Source organism: Acanthaster planci, linkage group LG02, assembly GCF_054643075.1.
Source record: "Acanthaster planci isolate LZ-2023a linkage group LG02, COTS_SCS, whole genome shotgun sequence".
NCBI classification, from domain to species: Eukaryota; Metazoa; Echinodermata; class Asteroidea; order Valvatida; family Acanthasteridae; genus Acanthaster; species Acanthaster planci.
Genome location: NC_141778.1, coordinates 26,508,455 through 26,520,988, shown reverse-complemented (window position 1 = coordinate 26,520,988; position 12,534 = coordinate 26,508,455). Strand labels below are relative to the sequence as shown.

Sequence of the window (12,534 nt, the reverse complement as noted above, 5' to 3'; positions counted from 1 at the left end):
TTCCTTCATGCTTTCAAAATGATTTCTTCTTTCTAAGAGTTCCTCGGGGGAGGGTGGAATTTATTCTTCCTGAGGTAAATTAATAATGGCATGTCAAATCCGAACCTAAAAATCTTAGTTATCTGCATTTCCCACAGCCTCAGACACAGTTCCCACAGTTTAAGAAAATGTTTTTTATTCAGAGGCCAAATATTTCTATTCAAAAAGGATGTTAACTCACAAGTGCCTTGTGTTTGCAAGTTTTGACTGCCGAACGTGTCACCATTACTTGCAACGAAATAACCCTGACAGCTCATTTTTAGTTTTTTAGCAAGCAACGTCTAACTTACAATTTACTCGACAAATTTAACTGACGGATGACCCCACCAGCTCAGTAAATTTCTGTACCTCATAACCTGATGCTGTAGCCGGCACTTACATGTAATTCTGATAATAGTAATTTGGCTTCATCAACACATAGCTATGCAATAAAAAGGCCTAGTCAGACTAACATGCTGATGTCAAGATCAAAGGTGAGTGTATAAATACAAAAAATTATATTTCTTGTCCAGTAATCTGAATTCCACTGCACAGTCCAACATTCACATTGGAATATTTTGTTACACCAAGAGTGATGATTCTCTAACTTTTTATTAAACCTCTCCAACAGAGAATGATCGGGTTTTCAACTTTTGAGTAAGGCAAGGTAGAAGTCTAAGACAAAATAAAAACAGTTTTCACATTTTGCAAAAATGCAAAATGATGAATGAATGAATGCATGGAGCGCGATAGTCTTCAGTCCAAGGCAATACCAAGAGGAGTTTGGCTTTCTCATTTCAGTCCTCTACTCTCCCCGTAAATCTTCAATTCAATGCCAAAAAATGCCAACGCTGACTGCAGCAATCTAAGGCTAATTATGAGGGTTTGCACAAAGAAATGTAATGAAATTTGTTGGCAGACAAAATCCCAATAAACAGCACTCACGAGTAATGATGCATCTAGAAATCTGTCACGTCACAAACGTTTTGAGAGTAAATAAAGACAGGACTCTGATACAGCATGTACAGGGTGTCAATTAGAAAGACTTCTTCCGTGTATGTTCTGTTCCGAGTTTAAGGAAGAATCTTTCCTTCTCAGCAGAGTCTGAAACGTGCCTTCTGCAGTAACTGCAGTTTGACAGGACACAAGATTGCTTAGTTCTGTTGCACACAATGTGGTAGAATTGGATCTTCCAACTGGACCAGGGCACAGGGAGACTTACTGGTAATTGAAATCAGAGGATTTTGCATACACCTCAAGGGGTTAGGGTCAAGGACGACCAGGGGAATACAGCACTAGAAGTCCTACAGCCATCATTTCACGTTACCTTTATTTTAAGGCTCACAAACTGCACAATCTAAAGACATCTTGTATGCCGAGGGTTTTCCCTCGAAATGTTCTGCCATTTTTGGATTTGTGAAACTGCTGTTTTGCAAAAACAATAAACAAGCTGAAAAACTGTCACAAAACTTGTGAATAGGGTTACCTTGGCTTTTGCAAAATGTACGCTTAATTGGACTTTCAAAAGGGAGAATTTTGAACATTTGACTTGATCAAGGCACTGACAAGGCTACGTCTGTATTCATATTTACAGATTGGAATTCAACAGAACCATCATTAGTGTAGTGGCTGAGGTGCAAGAGTGGCTGGCCAACTGGATGGTGTGCCCAATGGGAGAGCTGCAGTTCTGCAAATGTTCTGGGTTTATGAAAAGGACACTGATATTTTGCATTCTGCCCTTTTCATTTCAGAACACCTCTGCCGGAATGCGTCCAGGTCTGCTCGTATTGTGCTGCTCAAGATTTGTTGCTCACTCATTACAAAAGAGCACCGTTGGAAAGGTCCGCTTTCTTCCCAACACAAAGAAAGGTTCACTTGGCACTGCAGGCCATGCAAGATTGACAAATCAGGCCTCATCGATGCGGGGCTCTCCTCACAAAATGAACATTAGTCAAAACTGTGGCCACTGCAATTCTACAGTTCCAGCCAATAGGATCTTTGACATGTGGCTTGTGTGTCTGGCAACCTTGAAAATGCTTCAGACATACATGTAGCAGCACTTGCAGTAATGGAGACCAGATGGCCTCTAGATGTCTGAGAACTTAAGCAGCTCTCAGGACAAATCAGGTCACAACCACTCAAGAAACTACGCAACCGACTTATCAATAAAATTTGTAACTGAACTACATGAGCACTGTTATAGCTGCCACATTCTTGCTCACATGATTTCACTGTCGGTAATTATTTGCTAACTTTCCAGTATCAGTTTTCATGCCTTGTCAATGCCTTGATCAAGTGTACTGGTATTGCCGTAGACTGAAGACTATCTGTGCAATACTGTGTTTGTCTATGCAGCCAGCGTACCACTCCTAGCCATGAGATGTACCTTGGGTTTATCAAGCAACACATGAGGATGTCTACACAGTGCATGAATTAATACCACAAACTTCAATTAAACTTACCATGGACCTTGTTCACAGGACTGGGCCCCGTGTCCGATGCCACAGTTTCTGTGAAGGATTCCAACAGGCAGCTTGCCACCTCATCCCCAGAGCCATTCACTCCACATTGAGGGAGGGGAGAAACACACTTGTCCCTTTCTTCTTGCCTCATTTTTTAATTCCATTTTCCCTTGATGTCTCAACGAAATTGGAATCTGTGTATAGTACATGTATGTAGACTTTCGTCTCTCCTGGTGGAGGCCATAAGGTTGTTTTACACACAGTATTGGGAATTCACAAACTTCCAACAGTGAATTTCCTCTTCAGACAAAATGTACCATAGACATTTGATGTAAAGTTTCTAACTTCACATGGTCATTTTAAATTTGCTAAATTCAGGAAAACAAGTTCTTTTTCTGTTTCAACAAACAGCACTTTGTCCATGGGCCACAGAGTTGTGGAATCCTATGAAAGACTCCACTTTTGTTCTTTGTGATTTTTCCAAAGTTCTACTCATTTTGAAGATTGCAAGTCCATGAATCATTTGGAACAAGTGTGCAGACCCCTTCCCCCACCATCAGAGTGAATGGCCTGGGTACATCATCCACCAAGCAATCCAGCAACGTGGGTCTTCCTCTCTGGCACACCAGGACTTTCCAGTGCCATTTCATGAGTTTGGCTCCTGTGCGTTCCCTTTGCTTGATCCGTGTTCTTTTCTCAGCCTGAGTGGGCTCCTGCAGACAGTGTGCTTCAAATGATCAAACATTTTTCAACGAACCACATCAGAATTAATTTTTGTAATGATTACAAGGCCAAAGACTGAGACAATGAAAAGGTCATCCGGCTTATTTTGTCAGCAAAGGTCTTTGCAGTTTCAAGAGATTATTTGAAGTTTTATTTTTTGAACGTTTCAGGAATCAGCTCACTTTTTAAACACTTCAAGACACTGCTGGTGCAATTTTGAATTTTTGTAATAGTGACTAAAACTTTTGTGCCTCATAGTTTGGAAGGTGGCAGCACTTTTAGTTTTCTTTCTCAAATTTCTTATCGAGTTTCCAAAGGTAATTCAATATGCGTACATGTATGTGTATTTAGATGCAGCTTAACACTTTTGACTTTTCAATGGCAGTCAGCAGAGGAGAATTTTTTGTCGGACTACACACTGCACGGAAACGGAATATGGAACATGGCAACAGAACAAATGGCATGGAAGTTTCGGAGTTAACGCAATGGATGTTACCTACAAACGGGCCAAGAAAACTGCCTTATATCAGCAAACATTCAAAATCAGCTGAGAACACCAACAAAAAGTATCCACACGTAAATGCTCCACTCAATTCGATCAAAAACTGCTATGTAACGGAACTTCTTCAATACCAAGCGAGCAATTTCACGGTAGATGCAAGAAGCGTTCCCTACCTGCAATGCCAGGAGTGCTGAATACATGCATCCGCTTTGTAGAAAGATAAACTGATTATCAAAGTTAACGGGATCCTTACCACGTTGCTGCCAACCCCAGCATTTCATGATCCGAGAGTTGTAGCACATCTTGAACAAACCGATCACAAGTTATGCAGCAGGGCAACTCACCGGAACCTGTCGGTGCCTGCGGACGGGGAACACGCAGCCCACACCAGGGGGGACTTGTATGCGCTAGGGTGCTTCGAGAGATTTTGAGAGTGCCTGTTGGTTAAGGACAATTGATAAACTGAAGTTAAAATGGGCTTTAAGATGTATAATCAGTACTGGCATAAATTGATGACAAGACTTGGCTGGATTTAAAAAACTTCCGATTCCAAACGTGGCCTTACTGTACAAGTGGTAATGTGGACTTGCTGAGATTTGCCAATTTGATCAATTCATCAATTCACTTCATATCTTGAATATGGCTTTACATGTACCCCTACTTTACAGGTGTGGATGTGGACTTACTCAATATTGCCAAATTGATCTTTTGAATAACTTCATATTCCGAAGGCGGCTTTACAAGTGGTGAATTGCTGAAGTCTGCCAACTTGATGAACTTTTCAAAGTTGTGCAATAATTAAAGAAATTTTGCCTCAAATTAAATTTTACTCAGCAAAGCATTTCTTGTATTAAAATAAATTCCTAAAGAAGAATTAAAAGAGTTGCCTTTAGTGCCACTTTCTAATGAATGAAATAAGCAGCCCAAGAAACATTGGTTGCCAGGCAAGAATTGATGACGAGACTCTCATATTTATAATAAGAAAAAAGTTCAATTCATAGGCGAGGTTTCAGCATCTCTTGAATTGCTTTTAACTACTAGTGTGCCAGTACTGATTATACTCAGAATGCTGGGTACAAGACTGGTCATTTGTGTATTGCAATAAGTTCCACTGCATTTGTTAAATAGATCTGAGGTTCCAGAGGAACTTTGGAAAAATCACGCCCTTCACTGGGACGAGTACTGAGACCAGAAATATCGCGCAATTTAAAACACTTTGAACACAGCGCTTCACTGATTGAGCCAACTGGGGCAGAAGAGGCACAAATCATCCCATCAGCCCTTAATTTGGAAATGTACATGTTCATGTTATGTGCACAATCAGATGAAATAATTTCTGCTGTTTTTTTGCAAGTATAGTGAAAAACACCTGCATACATGTACATGTATACCCAGAAAATCCAATCCAGTACCCAGCACCCAACAGGCATTGCTCAATGGTCTTTATGATACATTAAGACCATCAGCCCTCACAGAAATCCTTTCTGATATTTTCATGTACTCGTACTTTGCAATTTCACGGAATCTTAGGAATTGACATGTGTCTCCGTTTTATCCGTTTTACCAAACCGCATATGTACTTTGAGAGTTGTGGAATGACAGTACATGTATGTTGGACATGTACGCGTATGTACTCAGAACCCAATTCCATGGTTTTTCGATTTTGCTCATCAAAGAAGTAGGTCTATGATTAGGACACTGTCCATGTCACTACTCAGAAATTTGAAGTTTTTATCACTGCAACATGACAATAAAATTTCTGTTTCAAAATTTCATTCTGTGAGGCCTGGGTCCGTCTTGAAATTATTCAAAATGCTTTATCAAAGCAGTTCAGAGTTCAAATGTTCATCAGAGTGCATAGTTCATTGTTCCTCTACTGATGTCATCAACACGACGACGGGCAACCTCTCCTGGCCCAAGACAGCCAGGATATCTCATTTCAAGGAAAGTCACAGGATGTCCAATGAATGGCGTTACATATAGAAGTTCACAGAGGATCCACAGGGCGTTACATACAGAAGTCCACAGAGGATCCACAGGGCGTTACATACAGAAGTTCAAAGAGGATCCACAGGGCGTTACATACAGAAGTTCAAAGAGGATCCACAGGGCGTTACATACAGAAGTTCACAGAGGATCCACAGGGCGTTACATATAGAAGTTCACAGAGGATCCACAGGGTGTTACATACAGAAGTTCAAAGAGGATCCACAGGGCGTTACATACAGAAGTTCACAGAGGATCCACAGGGCGTTACATACAGAAGTCCACAGAGGATCCACAGGGCGTTACATACAGAAGTTCACAGAGGATCCACAGGGCGTTACATACAGAAGTCCACAGAGGATCCACAGGGCGTTACAGAAGTTCACAGAGGATCCACAGGGCGTTACATACAGAAGTTCACAGAGGATCCACAGGGCGTTACATACAGAAGTTCACAGAGGATCCACAGGGTGTTACATACAGAAGTCCACTGAGGATCCACAGGGCGTTACATACAGAAGTTCAAAGAGGATTCACAGGGCGTTACATACAGAAGTTCAAAGAGGATCCACAGGGCGTTACATACAGAAGTTCAAAGAGGATCCACAGGGCGTTACATACAGAAGTTCACAGAGGATCCACAGGGCGTTACATACAGAAGTTCACAGAGGATCCACACGGCGTTACATACAGAAGTTCACAGAGGATCCACAGGGCGTTACATACAGAAGTTCACGGTGAATCCACAGGGGGACCGCCTCAACAGTCACACTCATGTCAGGCTTGAGTGGACCAAAATCAGTGATGAATAATGACAGGTCAACAGGTGTGATAGGCTAATGACACCTGCAGCGGTTCAGTGATTCCATGATGGTGTGTCATGCATACTGTGAGCAGTCTCATGCTAGAAGTATTGGATGGCTCAAGCTTTTCAAACCAGCCAAGTACTACTACCTTGTACCGGTAAGTGTCTCCCACACACTCCAGATGTATGGCATGAACAATGGACATGCAGGTTCATTTCAGCAAATCTATGAGCACTGCACAACATACATGTACACATAAGAAGTCACATTTTATAGAATTCTGCACATATGAAAGATGGCTCTTTCGATTTTGCTGCACGTTCAATGAACCAGTCTTGTAATGTGGACTCGATGACAGTTGGTAGCTTGGGAAAGAAATTTTAGGCATCCGAATACAGGGCTTGTCCTTAGGAGTGAGATACTGCGGACTGCTCAAATCTTCAACTTGTTCAGGAGTCAATTAGCAGGTGCAGTGCCCATGTGGTGATTCCAGCGATGTCCTTCAGGTACATAACATGACATCTAGAATGGCAAGGTGTTCTGCGATTTCTTGAGTCTTTGGGGATCGGTTCCTTGGTGCACTGTTCATGTGGAGGACTCGAGCTGTAAATGATGAGAACTCTGGAATACACTCGATGGCTCAAGTCTTCAGGAGTGACTGATGCACGTCTGATGCGGTAAATTCTGGTGGTGTCCTGCCATGTTTCCCCTCGGTGTGACAGGAGTGCAACTGGACTGCAATGGTGCGGCTCATCCTTCAGATGCTGGCCAACTGCTGTGCGACGAATGCATACACGAAGCAGCTTTGATCCAGAGCCGAATACTGTATACCGGATATTGTTCAGTAGAGCCAGTACATACATGTACATCTGACGTCTAGGCCCAGCTCTCCTTGGTGCAGTGTATTCCGTGTGGATGTTTCCACTCATAGTGGCAAGTAAGGTGTGCTGGCAGACCGATGAGAAGCGCAACTGTCCTGCAACAGACTTTGACCAATGTTGGTGCTAATGTTGCAGCTGTACACGTTGAAGCACACGTCGTCCTTGTTTCATGAGCTTGCCACTGGGAACTCTCCTCTCTGCAAGTTGACTCCAGCTAGGTGAAATCTGTAGGCATTGGGAAAAACAATTCCTTTTAAGTCAGGTCATAAAACTTTACAAATATCATGGTTCATTTTTAACACCTTGCCTGTGTTCACACAAGAAAGATCCCTCTTTCCTGAGCACTAACATCCCAACTGAGTTGGGTTTTGTGCGGAATGCACACAAAACAGAACAAAAAAAAAAAAATGAACACTGCAAGTCACTTACAGTACTTCATACGTTGGAGTTAAAAGTACGGTTCCATTTCTCAGAAAAATGTAAGACGCCCAAAATATTTCTACTTCCAGTTAATGTCTTCCAAAATTAGGGTTGAAAGAGCTTATCTTTGCAATTGCAGACTGAGTATGTACAATAAACATGCTACAGTAGAATATTTCATGGACATAAGCTACATGTATGCTTTATTGTTTCAAGCATTAATAGCAAATGAACAACACGAATGTCTACACTCTGCCACTAAAATAATGAAATGGCATGGTGATGTGTATTGCAATGCTTGAAGGGTGGGGTTGATACACTTGCCTGTGAGCTAAAGGGAGAATGAAGTTGGTCATAAAATTAAAGACACAGGAAGAAGCTTTTTTTTGGCTTTGTAATTTGGTCCAACATAGCCCAGCGAAAACGAGCTCTAAAGAGTAATCAGACCACACTGGATCTCAGCGCACTCAGAGACATGCCATGCGTCCCACTACAGGGCACATCTTAAATATATCAGTCACACCATAACGTTTGTCCAAACAAAAGTTATTCACGCTAGGTAGTTTACATTACACTTACTTTGGGACGCTTTACAGTGCAGTTCTTTTCCCAGTGGATTTATCGGGGCCCTGTTAACTCCAACTTCATCAGCATGTTCAGTTACTGCAAATGCAAACAACGTAAAATAAATTTTAATTAGTTTTTCTTCCACTCAGCTGCAGAAGTTTCATCAAAAAAGAAACATCGTCATAACACTAGATCCCTGCGAAAACTTTGCCAATTCAAAATCACCCCTAGAGCAATATGGTATGATCCAATATGTTGGCTGTTCTGAGCAGAATGGTGAAAGGGATTTTCGTCAACAAAAAGTATGATAAATCCCCCATGTTTCCAGACATAATTTCTTCTTTGTTTATATTTATTAGTGAATCCACTAAAAATGGAGTTTTTAAACTTTCATCGACGTATAAACTGAAGTGATAGTGCAGTCATTATAACCATGCCGAACCCAACAAGGTTATGCAGGATTTCAATGGTCCCTAGGGGGTTAGGGTTAAGCATGATCACGCGTGCACAAGCATCATCATATAGGCCTACTCATTTCGGTATCACAGACACAAGTTGACTGCGTTCCTGGATGAAGTTTTTTCATGAATTCGCAATGCTACATTGTCGAGGTAAATTCACTCCTAGCCGTTGAAAACTGTCCCTTTTTAAGGGAATGAGAACCTGTCATGCCTGTTTCCCACCCTGACACCACGGATGTTGTTCGCTTACTGCGAACGCCCTGTAATCCACAGATTTTACGCAAGATAAATTACAACACCTTTGATTTAAGCGTTGAAAATGCTGTACAGTTTTTCTCAAGTTTTCACAAAGCAGTTGACTCACACATGAAACAAGTGAGTGGAACGTAACTACAGTGAATATTACACACCATAATCAGCCAATCTAGTGAAATTACGACAAAAAACCAATGGTGTTCACTACCTTATAAACAAGTGACAGAAATTTGCCAAAGCCTTGCTGGATAGTGACAAGAGTCCCACAAACTTTTATCGAATTTTGTGCACAACTTTTTGCCAGTCTTTTAAAGTCCACCTGTTGGCATATTATACAAAGGCTTACAACAATGGCCTGGATGTGTAAAAATCCTGCATTTCAGCTTCCCCGCAGTAAGCTTGCCTGCAGGTACACAGGCCTATGGTCACCAATGCATACTACAGCTACGCGACTGATAATCACATTGCGCGTGCTTTATGCGGGTGTACGCAGCTTGGAAAAGTTGCGCGTGCACACTGCGGGAACTGGTAGAGCGGCTGAATAACGTCTGAATAAAACATTGACAAGAAATAATGTTACTTCGGAGTTTATTTTCCTGTTTTTGCCCTTTTTGGTGATGTGTCAAATTGTTTTCAACCCACTAGATGGATAAACAAGGACACACAGGATAACTGTGCAGACCTGAAATTGGCTCCTCTAACCCTAACCTTCCCCAACCACACAGAATTAAACAGTAGTAAAGTGTTTAATTCTGTGGGGATAGGTCTGGTAGGCCCATAACGGCTGGCTTTTGCATTGGGTTTGGCATACCTCAGAAAAACAAAGTCCAACAGCCTCTGTGCACAAAGTCCCATATGGGTGTTTAACTTTGTGTGAATGGGGAAGGTTAGGGCCAGCAACCCTTGGGGGTTAGGGTTAAAAGGTGAAAATTTTAGGTACAAAACTCCCTCCATTATGTAGTATGGTCTGGGAGACCACTTGGGTGGGGGGGACTGAAGTAATTGTTGGAGAGAGTTCTATATAAGGACAACCCTTGATGCCTCTGTGCACAAACCTACGAGACTTGTCTGAAAAAAACCTACATTAGCCTTAGGAAGGATGGTGATTTGGGAATTTTTTTTCCAAATATGACAAATTCGGTAGCATTGGAAAGAGCTTTCAAAAAGAAACTCAATGGTACTAGTTATACATGTAGCTCTATAGGTAAACTATGATGAAGTTACAAATGAACTAAGTGAAATTAACCACCCTACCGCAATTCAAACCATCCCAGAGAGGTAAAAAAATATGTGAAAGTTAATTTAGAAGAGATCAGACTACCTTAGATAAGAAATTTCAAGTCTCCTTTCCCGTAATCCATATAGAAATCTTAATCTTTGTTATACTCTGGTTCACGAATGGACATTATTTACCCGTCAGTTAATGGGAAAAAGTAAAAAAAAAAACACCAATGTTTGTAATTATGATCTTAAATGCATCCTTTATTGACTTTGGATGAAGTTTGGTGCGATTGGGCAATAAAAAAGCTCTCCAAATCTATCCCGGTTAATCATCTGAACATTTTCATTTCCCCATGAATCCATTTGGCAAACTTGCTCATTCATACCCCAAAACTGCCATGTTTTCAACAGCTCCACAAAGAGATTCACCAATACAAACTCTCTAGGAAGCATAAAGCGTCTAGCCACAACAACCTAAAAACGGCATATAAACATCACCGATATTTCACCCGTCAGAAAATCACCCTTTCGTACACTTATATCGAGTGTTCATGTGAGGTTTCTAACAATTTTGTAGAATCAAATTTTAAGACTTAACAATTGAGGCACATGCCCTTTGAAGTTGCTCACAGGCTAGACTTAATGGGGATTATATTGTACATATGGCATAAATCTAAAGTCTGTCTTTTACATTGTGTAGCTCTGAAATTCATAATGACTTAAGCCTCCCCAGATTTTGTTTCAAAAACAACTTTGGTGTAAGTCGAATGGTGGTAACGTATCTGTTAGGTCGTTAAAACAGTTTTAGAAGGTTCAACTTCAAGTATTTAAAATGTATGTTCAAAATATGGTAGAGTTAAAAATCTGTCCTGTTTTGTTCCATGTTCTGGAGCTAATAAACTTTATGATTTTGAGCAGATTTCATATTTATTCATTGTAACTGATATTTTGCAAAGTCCTAGTCCAAACTTGAACACTTTAGTGAAGAATGTACCTTCCATTTTTTTACACGAACGCCATCAAATTCTCACAAAAAAATCGGACAAGATAAAAGCCTCCCCAGATTTTGTTTCAAAAACAACTTTGGTGTAAGTCGAATGGTGGTAACGTATCTGACCACGCGCATGAGCAGAAGCAATCAGCAGAAGCAATCACAGTTTGATCTGAAAGTTCAACATGGTTTCTTGTCTTTCAAAGACACTGATCACCAATGGAAACATGTTAGAAAGGGTAATCTTCCCAATTATATTCATCTAATTTAAGGATCATTTCAAACATCTTCAAAAGGTAAAAAACAGTTTTTTAAACGGACATATACAAGGTGGTAGATATAAATCCAACCCCACCTCATTCCACTCACTTCCCTACCTGAATGTAGGCTACATGTCATGTGTTTTCTAAATCAAAGTAAATGCTTTGGAGTTTTCTTAGCTAATTTCACTTTTTGGGACATGTCATCACTTTCTGATGGCTATTATGTTTTTTATACTCTATGGTTCTCATTTCCGACCGACCCTATTATAAGGGCGCACTGATGGTGGTACCGTACAGCAAGGTTCACTCGTTAATACGGCTAACGTTTGTCCGGAAACTGGGCTACTATTTCTAGACCCATTATTTACAACTGCAAAGAATATTCCAAATAATATTAACATTATTATGAAAAATGTAAACTTACTCACCATCTGTCGCAGCAGCAGATTGATTTTTCAAATCCTAAACGCAGGCCTAACCGTATATTAAGGACGTGATTTTGGGCAACTTTGAATGGATTTGGAGGCACGTGTGACTTTGAAATAACTGGTATCCACAGCTAGCTGAATACGCCCTACACATGCAATGTTTACCAGTGACAATCAATTCTCGCTGCATGAAGCGGGAATGTCGCGTTTTCACGTGTTTTTTTTGGGGGGGGGGCTAGCCCCGGTTGGACGCTACCAGCTGCGTTTTTCATTCATTCATTTCATTTATTATTTCTCAGGGTACAAAAACCAACACAAAATACAAAAACCGATACATTTCAACATAGAGGCACGATATTTGCTTACACCCCTGACGAATAGCCTAAAAGCGAACTCAATCACTGCCGAGAGGGTCTCCATAAAAATGTCAACAAATACAAGAAAAACACAAGATAAAAAATGACTTAAATACAAAAATGCACAAAAATAAAACTAGATAAATAAACAATGGAAAGAACATTTCTGAATGAAGCCACCCCCTATAAGCCCA

At 40.8% G+C, this 12,534-nt stretch overlaps 1 long non-coding RNA gene across 1 annotated transcript; it reads right to left on the bottom strand.

The window, feature by feature from the left end:
• Positions 1-3,324: 3,324 nt before the first annotated feature.
• On the bottom strand, positions 3,325-12,124 carry LOC110975928 (uncharacterized). The gene is made up of 3 exons (XR_002597779.2): positions 11,985-12,124; positions 8,378-8,461; positions 3,325-7,603 (listed from the first exon to the last, which is right to left on the bottom strand). It is a non-coding gene; the product is annotated as an uncharacterized LOC110975928 (long non-coding RNA).
• Positions 12,125-12,534: the final 410 nt, after the last annotated feature.